The following is a 14,068-nucleotide window of genomic DNA, read 5'->3' on the forward strand; positions in this document are numbered from 1 at the left end:
TGGGAGCAGAAAGGGTGATTTTTATTTGAATACATCAATTAAGATATTGGGGAGGGTGTGTGTGTGTAAGAAGAGGTGTGATGGAATCAGAAAATATTTAGATGGAAGAGGGAGTACGGAGGTAAGAAGAATGCACTCACAAGCATTACAGTATCCCATTAATGTCAGTCACGAGGACTCGACTTGTCATTCACACATATTTATCACATTATCATGTAACGTCCGTTTATATCTCCCAGTTCCGAGGCGGCCGAAAAATCCCGCCGGGATGCCTTATCTTCCTCTTCATCGCGATAAGCAGCGCTCATTTTTTTTCCATTTTTTTCTTTCCATCAGTAATCATTTGAATAGGTACGAAAACTAACTCTAAATAAATATTTGTTGTAAGTAATACATATCTACAACAGCCCTATCTGTTAAATGGGAGTTTGTATGTTTTTGATTTAGAATGAATCTCTGCACGGCTTATCAAATTTAATTCTATCACTCATTTAACTTAAATTTATAACATTTGGAAGAGTCGAATTCATTTCCATCCAGTAAACATTTCCATTTCCGTTTAATACTTATATCGCGTGATGTTGCGAGACTTGGATCATGGTCTTATCAAAGCTTGTGGCTTTTTATTATTGAATTTATCCTTCGTTTGTCACGTCGAAGACATTACGGCAAATTACGCAAGGAGATAACAACATCAGGCCAAGTTTGAATAAAAAATGGAATAAAAAAAGTTTGCGTGTCCAGATCTGTCAGAGAGCCCAGTTCGTTAGGGGCTAAGGACTGACAAAGCCCGACAGATCAGGTAATTAAAACGGGGTTCCAATTTCTGCAGCACCTTTACTCAGCGTAAATGCATTTAAAGTCCCATTTTTTTTATCTGTGTGATGTGCAAGTTTCAGGATAAATTGACGTTCGACGAATTGACTGTACATGTTTTACTTTCAGCGCCAAATGAAAAACGCGAGATACGTTTGATAGTTTGAAACAAGAATACCCAAAACGATCTAACACGATCAGAGAGGGAGGGAAAAAAATGTTTCACACAAAGATTTGAATAAAATGTTACCGATATTGATACTTCTCTATGGCGTAGTGACGCCATCGTGTTTTTAAAAAAAGTTTCCATTGTGTAATGTTTTGTAGTTAAATTGATCATATTTTTGAAATTCCCAGATGACTTCATTGAAATGGATTCTATAATCAACTGAAGGTCTACTTCTTGTCATGTTATCTCCCCTAGCCTTGGAGTACCGATACTGCAGCTGACCGGGAATATGAAGACTCGAATTGGCAGCTCAAATCTTTTCGAACGGACAGAATGATCAAAATGGCACCAAAACCTTCGTGTTTTTGTTGTTTTTGACAAAATGATATTTTCATTGTTCATTTTGAGTATGAATTGATATTGTTGTCTTTGAATTGTTTGCGTGTTAATAACTCTTAAAAGGAAGACATTTGTGTTAATTTTGATAAAATTCATATTTGTATTTGATGCAAATAAATAATTTTAACTCATTGTTGTCGTCTCCAATAAAGAAAGCAACCAATTTTATTATGAACTTCTATGAAATACACGCACTATTGAATTTCCCACATACAACCGCCACAATTATTTGTACGGTGTTTTCGAATTAATCGGAAAATTATCTGTTTGTTATTTTGTTACATTTATGACCTCTTTGTCATTTCATTTTTCATCTTGCCTTTTCTGTGTCGTAACTTGATTTTCTGAGGACGTACGCAATCTATCGCTACCTTCATAGACATAAAACCAATATGGATAGCTTTCCACCTAGTTTATTGATAAGCGTGATGATTTCAATTTGCCTTCTGTGAAATTTCCATTTCTATATAGCAATATCCCTGCATCCCAATCTATGATGTTTACATGATGCATTTGAGGGTCTGCTCCCATCATCACGATTTTTGTGCAAGGAGTCGTCAACTGATGGACAAACTCATTGTACAAGGTTTCAAAAGATGTTGGTTGATGAAAAGTACGGAAAAGTTTTACGATCGGCATAGTGATCTGAATGAGAAATATTCTATTTTTGTGCGATATGAAGCTGGGCGTGTTTGATGTCAGTAGGTTCTGTTGTTCTCATTGAAGCAATTGACATTCCTTACTTGGATTGACCAAGATTTACATGGGAATGTTGTCAATCAAGTAGAAGACGCTTACACCTAGTTTAATTCTCCTTGTACTTTTTCAGAAATCTTTTTGTCAATATTTCTTTTGTTTATATTTTCCCATAGTTTTAATGAATTTGAGTTTGGATTTTGATTATGCCCACAGGTAGATATTTTCTTCGTGTTTTCACACTGAAAAAAAAAAACAGAAAATTTCACAAGAACTTTACGGTGTCAACCATGTAACTTTCCCTAAATGTTTCATCAAAATACACCCCTTGAACATCTGTGGTGTTTTTCTTTTAGCTTTCGACAACATGAATTGAAGTCACAATATTGGAATATTACTTTAAAGAAATGGAAAATTCATTACTTATACAGCTTGGTTGAAAGCTATCCCTGTTCGTTCTGTTGCAAGAAAAGATCGAGGTAAGCTTCTGATGTAGAAGACTCTGTCCTGTTCTTCATTTTCAATCCAGGAAATCTTAAGACAAGACATCGTCAGGATATCTTACGTACCGCCGTTCACATTTCTTGTTGAAAATAAACCTTTCATAACCAGAGGATAAAGACGTTGGAATGCGGTGTCGTAACAACGTCCAAATAGACGAAAGTAACAACTAGCAACTTCACGAGGTAACATTGAGAGCAATTCAGAAAAGAAAATCTACACAAGTTGAAACCCTTACGAAGTCTCACCTGAGTGTTGTCTATCGACGAAGTCGTCCTGACGATTTGTTTTGTAAAGTTTTCAACAACACCGTTTACGTAAACAGTTTCAAAGAAATGTAGTTATAGCCACAGTATTCGAGAAAGCGTGCTACACTGGTTCCCTCCCTTGGTCCTAACTCTCCACCAGGGTTGCGCATCATCCATGAAGTGAACTAACTGAGGAGGGAACGAGTTTAGCGGAGTGAGACTAGAGAAAAAACAATGACAGACATGTTTAGTGAACTTGACCACTAACCAAACTTCCTGGTCAAATTTCTGTGGTTCTCAAAGAGGTCCATTCAGTACTGTAGTTAAGACCTCCAAAGCTGTGATCAAGAACCTGACCCCAATATCACGGAATGTTGCTTGATGAGAGTGAAAAGGTTTTCAACAAACTAAATACCGTTTTAAGTATTAAGGGCATTGCCCATGCAGACGTAAAAGACAAAGAACAAGTGAACGCGTGACAGATATAGACACAATATACGCACGTAATAATGTAGGCCACAATACTTTTTATCAAAATATCTTATTTAAATCTAACACGTGAATCTGTTGAGCGCGATATCACAAACTACTCGCAGTACAACACGCTCCGTTGTAGTGTAATCATTACTTGACTCGTTCTTAATACAACTTTACAGAAGGTAATCAAAATAGTTGTTGTTGCAATATATATACTTAATTCGTTTTTCCAACTTATACTTATCAGTCCTGGTGGCCCCGGATGTAAGGGAGCGAGGGTTGTTACTGTGTGTGGCAAGAAACCGAAGAAGGATCCCTTTTGTTGTGACACATATCAAACCGACAAGAAACAATAATGGAAAGCAAACCAATTAGGGTCAATCAAGATCCTTCTTACAAAAACACAATAAGGTAATAAATAGATTAATAACATGGAACAGAAATATACAAACTGCACAAAAAATCTTTCTCTTCCCACTTATGCATGGTTTTAACACACACTGTTGTTTCTGATTTTTTTTTCAATTACGAAAACGTTCTGTCATTAGTTCGGCAACCTCTGCTCTCGCGGGAATTAGGTCAAAGCACGTGCGACACTACGGCACTAAGGTATCAACTAATGTACGACAATTTACACGAAATATGCAGGTATCAGAGATTTTTGTCTTAAAACCGATTAAAAAATAGAAATATGGGAATGTAAAAAAACATTTATGCCCTATAATTACATTTCTTAATTGATAGGGGATTTAGAATAATTATTTTCCAAGTTAAGTCAATCTGTTTAACATGAAGGATATAGGGGTAGTTCAGAATAACGAAACCACAAGGGAACTCCCGAATCTTCTCCGTATAGACTTCGATATATATAATGGAATTAAAACGTCACTTGTAAAGCGGGGTTACTGTATTAGCCGGAGAATTACATGATCACCGACTGAATCAACTTTCCAAATGAAGGTATTTATACTTCAATTTAGACACTCACACTAGAATTAAACTACTTCCAACCTTTCAAATTTCGTCTAATTTTTATACAATTTCTGTAATATTAAGATACAATTTAATTACAGAGTTGTAAAAAACTCGGAGAAAAATGAATTTATTCGTGTTAGAGAAGAATAAAGTACAAGTTATATAGATACAATGCACTCCTGACTTAATTTTAACACAATTCACAGTCAATCGTGTCCCTCTAGGGATACCAGTATCATATTTCCACTTTTCTATCTTAAAAACCTAAACAATTTATGCGGGGCGAACATCCTATTAATTTCCCCGTACGTTGCACAAATTCAGATATGACTTCAAAATGCGTTTTTTATTTGTATTACTTGTAGTATTGACATTTACAGGCGAAATAATGCAGAAAAAACTTGGTTAAGTATAAATGAATGTTGAAAATATATAATCATCATCGTCGTCGTCGTCCACATTAAAAACAACGGATATCGTAATATGCTGATTCTGCAGTTTACACTTATCCTTTAGCTTATCATGTATATGTAAAACTACTGATATTTCAAACTGGAAACTGCAGCATCTTCCAATCTAGATTTTAGTGCGCTCGTCACGAGACACTCACCATCAATCTTAAACCTGCTTTATGTGACAGCAGAGAGTTATTTGTGACTTATGGTTGCCTAAGTACCTGCATTTATTCATGTTTAGTGTTTAACCATCTTTTACAATCTATCTCAACGAACATTACGTTTGACCTAAAAAGTCCTGATTTATTGTACTAATTGGGACATGGAAATACAACGCATATATCCAGGTCTTTCAATGCACATTCATGCAAGAAAACCATTCAAAAGACTCATACAGTTAAAGTTTCCTGGCTTCGATCACCGGCAGTCACTCATATACCCAACCGTAAGGTGCAATTTTATTTTCACTTTTTGGACGATAAAAGCTTTTAAATAAAGGCGCAATTTTATTATTCCACAATTGCCGTCAGACTGGAACGCAGTGTACATCGCGACATCTCCTGTGCGTTTTTCGTCTACGGTATTCGACATCGGTCACGCCATATCCATTTTAAGAGGAAATATATGCACGTGAATTATTCGTAGGCAATGCTTTAATCCCTGCCTAGACAATAATAACGACGCTGACGCCTCCTACGTTTTACAAACCTTAAAGTGTCAAAGAGTTGGTTATTTATCTGCCAAGAATTACCAGGACTATTCGTGCCCCGGCAAGCGCTTCCGAACGGCACTCGCATCTGGGAGTGTTCGGTAATAACGCTTGCCGTAGTTCCTACCGTGTAATCGGACGTATAAGTAGGTACATAATACATGCAAATTAGGGACTCTCGCACAGATCACGGATATATCTAACGACATGACGGAACGGTAAGGTCGGCGTTTTGACGTCCCTATTCTTAATTCTCACAATTTGGCAAATTGTTAAATTGGGGAAAGGTTTTGTGTGAAAGAGTAGAAATGACCGGTTTTGGAAGCAGTTTTGCGCAGCCTTAAATTATGGTACCTCTCCAGGCTCGCACTCTCGTGCATGACCACACCCACTCCCGTCGGGCGCCACCTAGCGTACACGTCAAGTTTTGACACCTTGGCGCCGTTTATGGACGAGGTTCGGATATCGCGTGCATTGACCCATATACGAGTATAACGTACCGTCCTATTATAAAGCAATTTCTCCCCAAGACGACACTGCTCCATCGATATAAACAAAATTATGTCTGGTAGTGTTGAATATTTTAGGTGCATTTAGAGTAGTCTCCCCTGACTCACTTCCTTTTTAAAGAACCAAGATAGCTGATTAGTCTCCGAAATGTCGTACGTTCTTCAAAATAAAGTCTGAGACAATATATCATTCCTAGCGATAATTCCTTGGAAATGAATACGTTTTATATACAGTTAAACCCATAAAAAATATATCAATTTGCTCGCTTGTGTGGCTGGCTCCCTAATCTGTCAGGGGAGGAATCATCTTCCGGAAGACGGCGAGAAAACTGGCGGGAAATATACTTAAAACAGTGCCACGGTATTACGCTTGAGTGCTTCTGAACGAAATTTTGTTTTGGTCTTTAATATATCACGATTTCTAATTCATCTTATTTGATGTCGCGTATTCTTCAATACAATGACGTCACAATAAACAACAACATATCTTAGGTCCATCATCCAGAAATTTGACCTCTGTCATTGAATATTTTTTGGAAATGTTCTCATATTCCTATGAATGACATTTGTCACGTGGTTCAAATCGTTCCACATCAATTTCAAACTAGCCTAATCGACACAAAAATATCTAGAAAATAATACGTGTTTAATAAGATATCAAAATTTGTTTCAAAACTCGCATATCAGTAACAGAGGCTGCATTGTATATAAAAAGAACGCAAAGAATTTGCACGACGTGCTGTAGACAGAAAGACAACGGTTACCGTGAGAAATTGTTTGGTAAAAACCCCGGCGGTACAACATATCCAAAACCCTGTAAGCAGGTGAGTTAATCTCAAGCCTAATGGGACTATGTAATAAAATTCAAATGAAAGTGTCTGTGATAATACCAACTTTTTATATAGTTAAACACTAGGCGATATATTCTCTGGTAAGGATTTCGTTTCACAGGATAAATTGGAATGTTAAAATGTGGCTTGGCAAGCGGTCAACTACGTGTATATTGCAAAGTTGTCACGTGTTTTTTTTATGTACTCAGAAACCGTCACCCCGGTATCATGGGCCAATTTGTGGATTTTGTTACTGGACCATAACCTGGTGCGGAATGCGGAACGATAACGATAGCGCGGTGAGTAGTGGCTGCGGTATTTCATTACGAATGCCGAATCCGTGTCAATGACATCGAGTCACTCGGCCAGCTAGTTTAAATTGAAGATAATTATATACTTGAAGATTGTATTATATTTCGAATATCCGGGTTTGGAATATATATTTGTCATAGATACAAAGAGTCAACACCTTCAGCACGATATCGCGTGAAAAAAACGCGTGTATGTCACATTACTAGGGAATTTGGACAATTTGTGACGGAAACGAAGCATGTGATACACTCACCACTTAGCCGGCGAATTCATGGACATTTGAGGAGGGGAATGATGAAGAAAATGTCGAATTTTATAAAATAAAAAATAACAATCAATTTACACTGAAGGTCCAACAACGACGTTAACCGACCGACTGACAGACTGTAAGACGGACGGACAGGCAGATTACTGGTAAACAGAAAGATATGACAAAATGTACGATTGATTAAGGAAGAGAAACCTAGCGGTGTTTTAAAAATATGATTTTTTCGGGAAAATTCTTTACAGAATATTGCCATTACATGTACAGTGTAAACGGAGTCCGTCCGACGTCCTACCTAAGCGGTTGTATATACAGATTAACGAGTGTGATTATCACCTTGCTACGGTTCTAGTGGGGGAACCTGCTAACAACCTGTATCGTTGTATTTCTGCTAATTAGGAGTGGAAGTGCGGGTGTCACAACAACGGTATTTCATCGAAACCGATATTTTGGTGACATGAAGCTCGTGCTATGATGATCAATTAACATTGGGTTCTGACATCTTGTTTCTTACAAACGAAATTTCACAAAATCACATAAGTCTTATAATTTGTATTTTATTTTTGTTGAGGAATTTTGTGGTATCTATCTATGCAGTTACAAATATCAACGATTCGATTGCTTGTTGCGGCTGGCTCCCTTAACTGTCAGGCCAACGCCCAACTGAGTCTTTTATAACATATTGACATATGGTGCAAACCATCCTAACAACACCCCCACCCCTCCCACTCCCTGATCTTTTTATTCAGAATATTATATATAAATAACAATAAGTACATATGACAATAGTATTGACAGTTTCATTTTTTACTACGACACCAAACATTTGAGTTCAAAATAAATTTTCAGCGTATGTAAAGAATTCGAAATATTCAACATTTCTTAACAAGTTGTCAAAATCAGCAGCTTGATGCCTAGGTACAATAAACTGTATTCCTGTCTCGTTATAGTACGCATCCTCTGTGTCGGCAATAACAAAGCTACTCTCTTTTTAGATTTTGCCTTTTTCATATTTATTTCAAAATCCTTCTTTCGAGCAAAACTTGACAAAGCTACTTAGTATCAGTGTTTGTTTTGCTCTTTCGAGGAATAAACACGAAAACCCATTAGACCATGTGTTAAAGAAATGGTGTCACTAGTGTTATCAACATTTCCACACGCACGGCTGTGCATTCTTGTGTAGTGTAAGTGTTAATTACCTGTCTGTTTGTTTCCATTCTGTCAGGTCTGTAGTGATTATGATTCTGTTGAGGAAAGCAACATTTCAAAAATACAACAACTCATTTGGTGTATAACTCGAGTAACGTCATAATCCCATAAAAACTATGTACATATTACATGGCTATAGTGCATGAGTACCTGGGTTAGATTCTGTACGGATCTGACTCACGCAAATGTTTCTCATTCGTTCTCTTCCGCTCATCATGTCATCCGTATGTTTGAACCACAGGAAGCGGCGGTTCCGCGCGTCAGCGGGTATTACAAATTTATGTGACGTCGTTGACAATATTCCATATCATAAAATCTACCACCATGTATAAAATGTAATATTCTTGTTAGCCGGTCCACTTGCTCCGGACATTAAATGTTTTCTTTATGTGTATATATTTTTTTTTCTTTGCATGATAAAATCACCTACATTTATACGCAGTTATTTCCCCTTGTTTAATTCTCTTAATGCAATTTCTTTACAACTCATTCTCGCGTAATGAATTTTGTACAATTGAAGGATTGATTTTCCTTTTTATGATATTGCTATAGAGTGTTTCCGAGTTGTGTAAATATTAGCACTATCGAGAGTAATGCATCCTTCTAATAATTGAATGTTGCCTTGTTGAAAATGAAGTGTTTGTTCTCGCGGCGTTGGTAGACTTGATGAGCGACCATCTGCATGTTATTTTGAGATGTTCCTTCGAGCTCGGTACAGTTATCTGTCATCGTGGTTGTTTCGGCTATTATGGCACCTTTGTGAGACTTGCTTGGTGATCCAGGTTTGGGACGAAATATTTCGTACAATACTGAGGCGAGTTGTCAAAAATTTTAAAAATCGTTGAAGAGTTTTCGGACAATATGTTGAGTTAGAGGAATGAAGTGTGAAAGATATATAGAAATTCTTAAACACGATACATGTATCATATATAGCAAAGGCTGGGGTCGAACCTGGAAGCTGGAATATAATAGGAGGTATTGCTTCCTCGACCAAAAACGAAACCAAAAAGCTCATCCTCCATTTTTCTTGGACGAAAAGGAATGTCAACTTTTCAAAATCAATTCATCAGCCAAGTAGATTGATCAAGTCAAACTGTTTTCAATGTACCCGATAATGATCGAGCCAGGATCAAGATAACTAGATATCAAGGGGAATGATAAAAAAAACACGTGTCTACAGTGAGACACCCCTTGTTACAGCAAAGATAGACACTCCGTGTAACAGCAGATAGACACCCCGTGTAACAGCAGATAGACACCCCGTGTAACAGCAGAGATAGACACTCCGTGTAACAGCAGAGAGAGACACCCCGTGTAACAGCAGAGAAAGACACCCCGTGTAACAGCAGAGATAGGCACTCCGTGTAACAGCAGAGATAGACAACCCGTGTAACAACAAAGATAGACATCTCGTGTGTCTGAAGTGATAGACATCTCGCGTGTCAGTAGTGATAGACATTTTGTGTGTCTAAGGTAATAGACATCCCGTGTGTCTGTAGTGATAGATTTCCCGTGTGTCTATAGTGATAGACATTACGTGTGTCTGTAGTGATAGATATTCCGTGTGTCTGTAGTGATAGACATCACGTATGTCGGTAGTGATAGACATCACGTGTGTCTGTAGTGATTGACATTACGTGTGTCAGTAGTGATAGATATCACGTGTGTCTGCAGTGATAGCCATCCCGTGTGTCTGTAGTGATAGACATCACGTGTGTCAGTAGTAATAGACATCGCGTGTGTCTGTAGTGATAGATATCCCGTGTGTCAGTAGACGGACATACCGTGTGTCTGTAGTGATAGACATCACGTGTGTTAGTAGTGATAGACATCACGTGTGTCTGTAGTGATAGATATCACGTGTGTCAGTAGTGATACACTCCCTGTGTGTCAGTAGATAGACACCCTGTGTATCAGTAGATAGAAAAACTATTTGTCAGTAGATAGAATCCCTGCTTGTCAGTAGATAGAATCCTTGTTTGTCGGTAGATAGACACCCCGTGTAACAGCAGAGATAGACACTCCGTGTAACAGCAGAGAGACACCCCGTGTAACGGCAGAGATAGACACCCCATGTAACAGCAGAGATAGGCACTCCGTGTAACAGCAGAGATAGACACCCCGTGTGTCTGAAGTGATAGACATCTCGCGTATCAGTAGTGATAGACATTTTGTATGTCTAAAGTGATAGACATCCCGTGTGTCTGTAGTGATAGATATCACATGTCTGTAGTGATAGATATCCCGTGTGTCAGTAGATAGACATACCGTGTGTCTGTAGTGATAGACAATACGTGTGTCTGTAGTGATAGACATCACGTGTGTCTGTAGTGATAGATATCACGTGTGTCAGTAGTGATAGACATTACGTGTGTCTGTAGTGATACACTCCCTGTGTGTCAGTAGAAAGACATCCTGTGTATCAGTAGATAGACACCCTGTCTGTCAGTAGATAGAAAAACTATTTGTCAGTAGATAGAATCCCTGTTTGTCAGTAGATAGAATCCTTGTTTGTCGGTAGATAGACACCCCGTGTAACAGCAGAGATAGACACTCCGTGTAACCGCAGAGAGAGACACCCCGTGTAACAGCAGAGATAGACACCCCGTGTAACAGCAGATATAGACAACCCATGTAACAACAAAGATAGACATCTCGTGTGTCTGAAGTGATAGACATCTCGCGTGTCTGTAGTGATAGACATTTTGTATGTCTAAAGTGATAGACATCCCGTGTGTCTGTAGTGATAGATTTCCCGTGTGTCTGTAGTGATAGACATTACGTGTGTCTGTAGTGATAGACACCCCGTGTGTCAAAAGTGATAGACATTACGTGTGTCTGTAGTGATAGATATCCCGTGTGTCCGTAGTGATAGACATCACGTGTGTCAGTAGTGATAGACATCACGTGTGTCCGTAGTGATAGATATCACGTCTGTCAGTAGTGATAGACATCACGTGTGTCAGTAGTGATAGACATCACGTGTGTTTGTAGTGATAGACATCCTGTGTGTCTGTCGTGATAGACATCCCGTGTGTCTGTAGTGATAGACATCCCGTGTGACTGTAGTGATAGACATCCAGTGTGTCTGTAGTGATAGACATCTGGTGTGTCTGTAGTGATAGACATCACGTGTGTCTGTAGTGATAGATATCACGTGTGTCTGTAGTGGTAGTGATATATATCCCGTGTGTCTGTAGTGATAGACATCCCGTGTATCTGTAGTGATAGACATCCCATGTATTTGTAGTGATAGACATCATGTGTGTCTGTAGTGATAGATATCACATGTGTCAGTAGTGATAGACATTGAATTTGTCTGTAGTGATAGACATCCGGTGTGTCCGTAGTGATAGACATCACGTGTGTCAGTAGTGATAGACATCACGTGTGTCCGTAGTGATAGACATCACATGTGTCAGTAGTGATAGACATCACGTGTGTCTGTAGTGATAGACATCCCGTGTGTCTGTCGTCATAGATATCCCGTGTGACTGTAGTGATAGACATCCCGCGTGTCTGTAGTGATAGACATCCGGTGTGTCTGTAGTGATAGACATCACGTGTGTCTGTAGTGGTAGTGATAGATATCCCGTGTGTCTGTAGTGATAGACATCACGTATGTCGGTAGTGATAGACATCACGTGTGTCTGTAGTGATTGACATTACCTGTGTCAGTAGTGATAGATATCACGTGTGTCTGCAGTGATAGACATCCCGTGTGTCTGTAGTGATAGACATCACGTGTGTCAGTAGTAATAGACATCACGTGTGTCTGTAGTGATTGACATTACGTGTGTCAGTAGTGATAGATATCACGTGTGTCTGCAGTGATAGCCATCCCGTGTGTCTGTAGTGATAGACATCACGTGTGTCAGTAGTAATAGACATCGCGTGTGTCTGTAGTGATAGATATCCCGTGCGTCAGTAGACAGACATACCGTGTGTCTGTAGTGATAGACATCACGTGTGTCTGTAGTGATAGATATCACATGTGCCTGTAGTGATAGACATCCCGTGTGTCTGTAGTGATAGACATCTCGTGTGTCTGAAGTGATAGACATCACGTGTGTTTGTAGTGATAGACATCCCGTGTGTCTGTCGTGATAGACATCCCGTGTGTCTGTAGTGATAGACATCCCGTGTGACTGTAGTGATAGACATCCCGTGTGTCTGTAGTGATAGACATCCGGTGTGTCTGTAGTGATAGACATCCGGTGTGTCTGTAGTGATAGACATCACGTGTGTCCGTAGTGATAGATATCACGTCTGTCAGTAGTGATAGACATCACGTGTGTCAGTAGTGATAGACATCACGTGTGTTTGTAGTGATAGACATCCCGTGTGTCTGTCGTGATAAACATCCCGTGTGTCTGTAGTGATAGACATCCCGTGTGACTGTAGTGATAGACATTCCGTGTGTCTGTAGTGATAGACATCCGGTGTGTCTGTAGTGATAGACATCACGTGTGTCTGTAGTGATAGATATCACGTGTGTCTGTAGTGGTAGTGATAGATATCCCGTGTGTCTGTAGTGATAGACATCACGTGTGTCTGTAGTGATAGACATCCCGTGTATCTGTAGTGATAGACATCGTGTGTGTCTGTAGTGATAGACATCACGTGTGTCTGTAGTGATAGATATCACATGTGTCAGTAGTGATAGACATTGAATTTGTCTGTAGTGATAGATATCACATGTCTGTAGTGATAGACATCCCGTGTGTCAATAGTGATAGACATCACGTGTGTCTGTAGTGATAGATATCACGTGTGTCTGTAGTGGTAGTGATAGATATCCCGTGTGTCTGTAGTGATAGACATCACGTGTGTCTGCAGTGATAGACATCCCGTGTGTCTGTAGTGATAGACATCGCGTGTGTCTGTAGTGATAGATATCCCGTGTGTCAGTAGACAGACATACCGTGTGTCTGTAGTGATAGACATCCGGTGTGTCTGTAGTGATAGACATCACGTGTGTCTGTAGTGATAGATATCACGTGTGTCTGTAGTGGTAGTGATAGATATCCCGTGTGTCTGTAGTGATAGACATCACGTTTGTCTGTAGTGATAGACATCCCGTGTATCTGTAGTGATAGACATCGTGTGTGTCTGTAGTGATAGACATCACGTGTGTCTGTAGTGATAGATATCACATGTGCCTGTAGTGATAGACATCCCGTGTGTCTGTAGTGATAGACATCACGTGTGTCTGTAGTGATAGATATCACGTGTGTCTGTAGTGGTACTGATAGATATCCCGTGTGTCTGCAGTGATACTCATCACGTGTGTCTGTAGTGATAGACATCCCGTTTATCTGTAGTGATAGACATCGTGTGTGTCTGTAGTGATAGACATCGTGTGTGTCAGTAGTGATAGACATTGAATGTGTCTGTAGTGATAGATATCACATGTCTGTAGTGATAGCTATTCCGTGTGTCTGTAGTGATAGACATCACGTATGTCTGCAGTGATAGACATCCCGTGTGTCTGTAGT

Source organism: Ylistrum balloti, unplaced genomic scaffold (assembly GCF_031769215.1).
Source record: "Ylistrum balloti isolate Yb309-2 unplaced genomic scaffold, AGI_CSIRO_Ybal_v1 Utg370094, whole genome shotgun sequence".
NCBI lineage: Eukaryota > Metazoa > Mollusca > Bivalvia > Pectinida > Pectinidae > Ylistrum > Ylistrum balloti.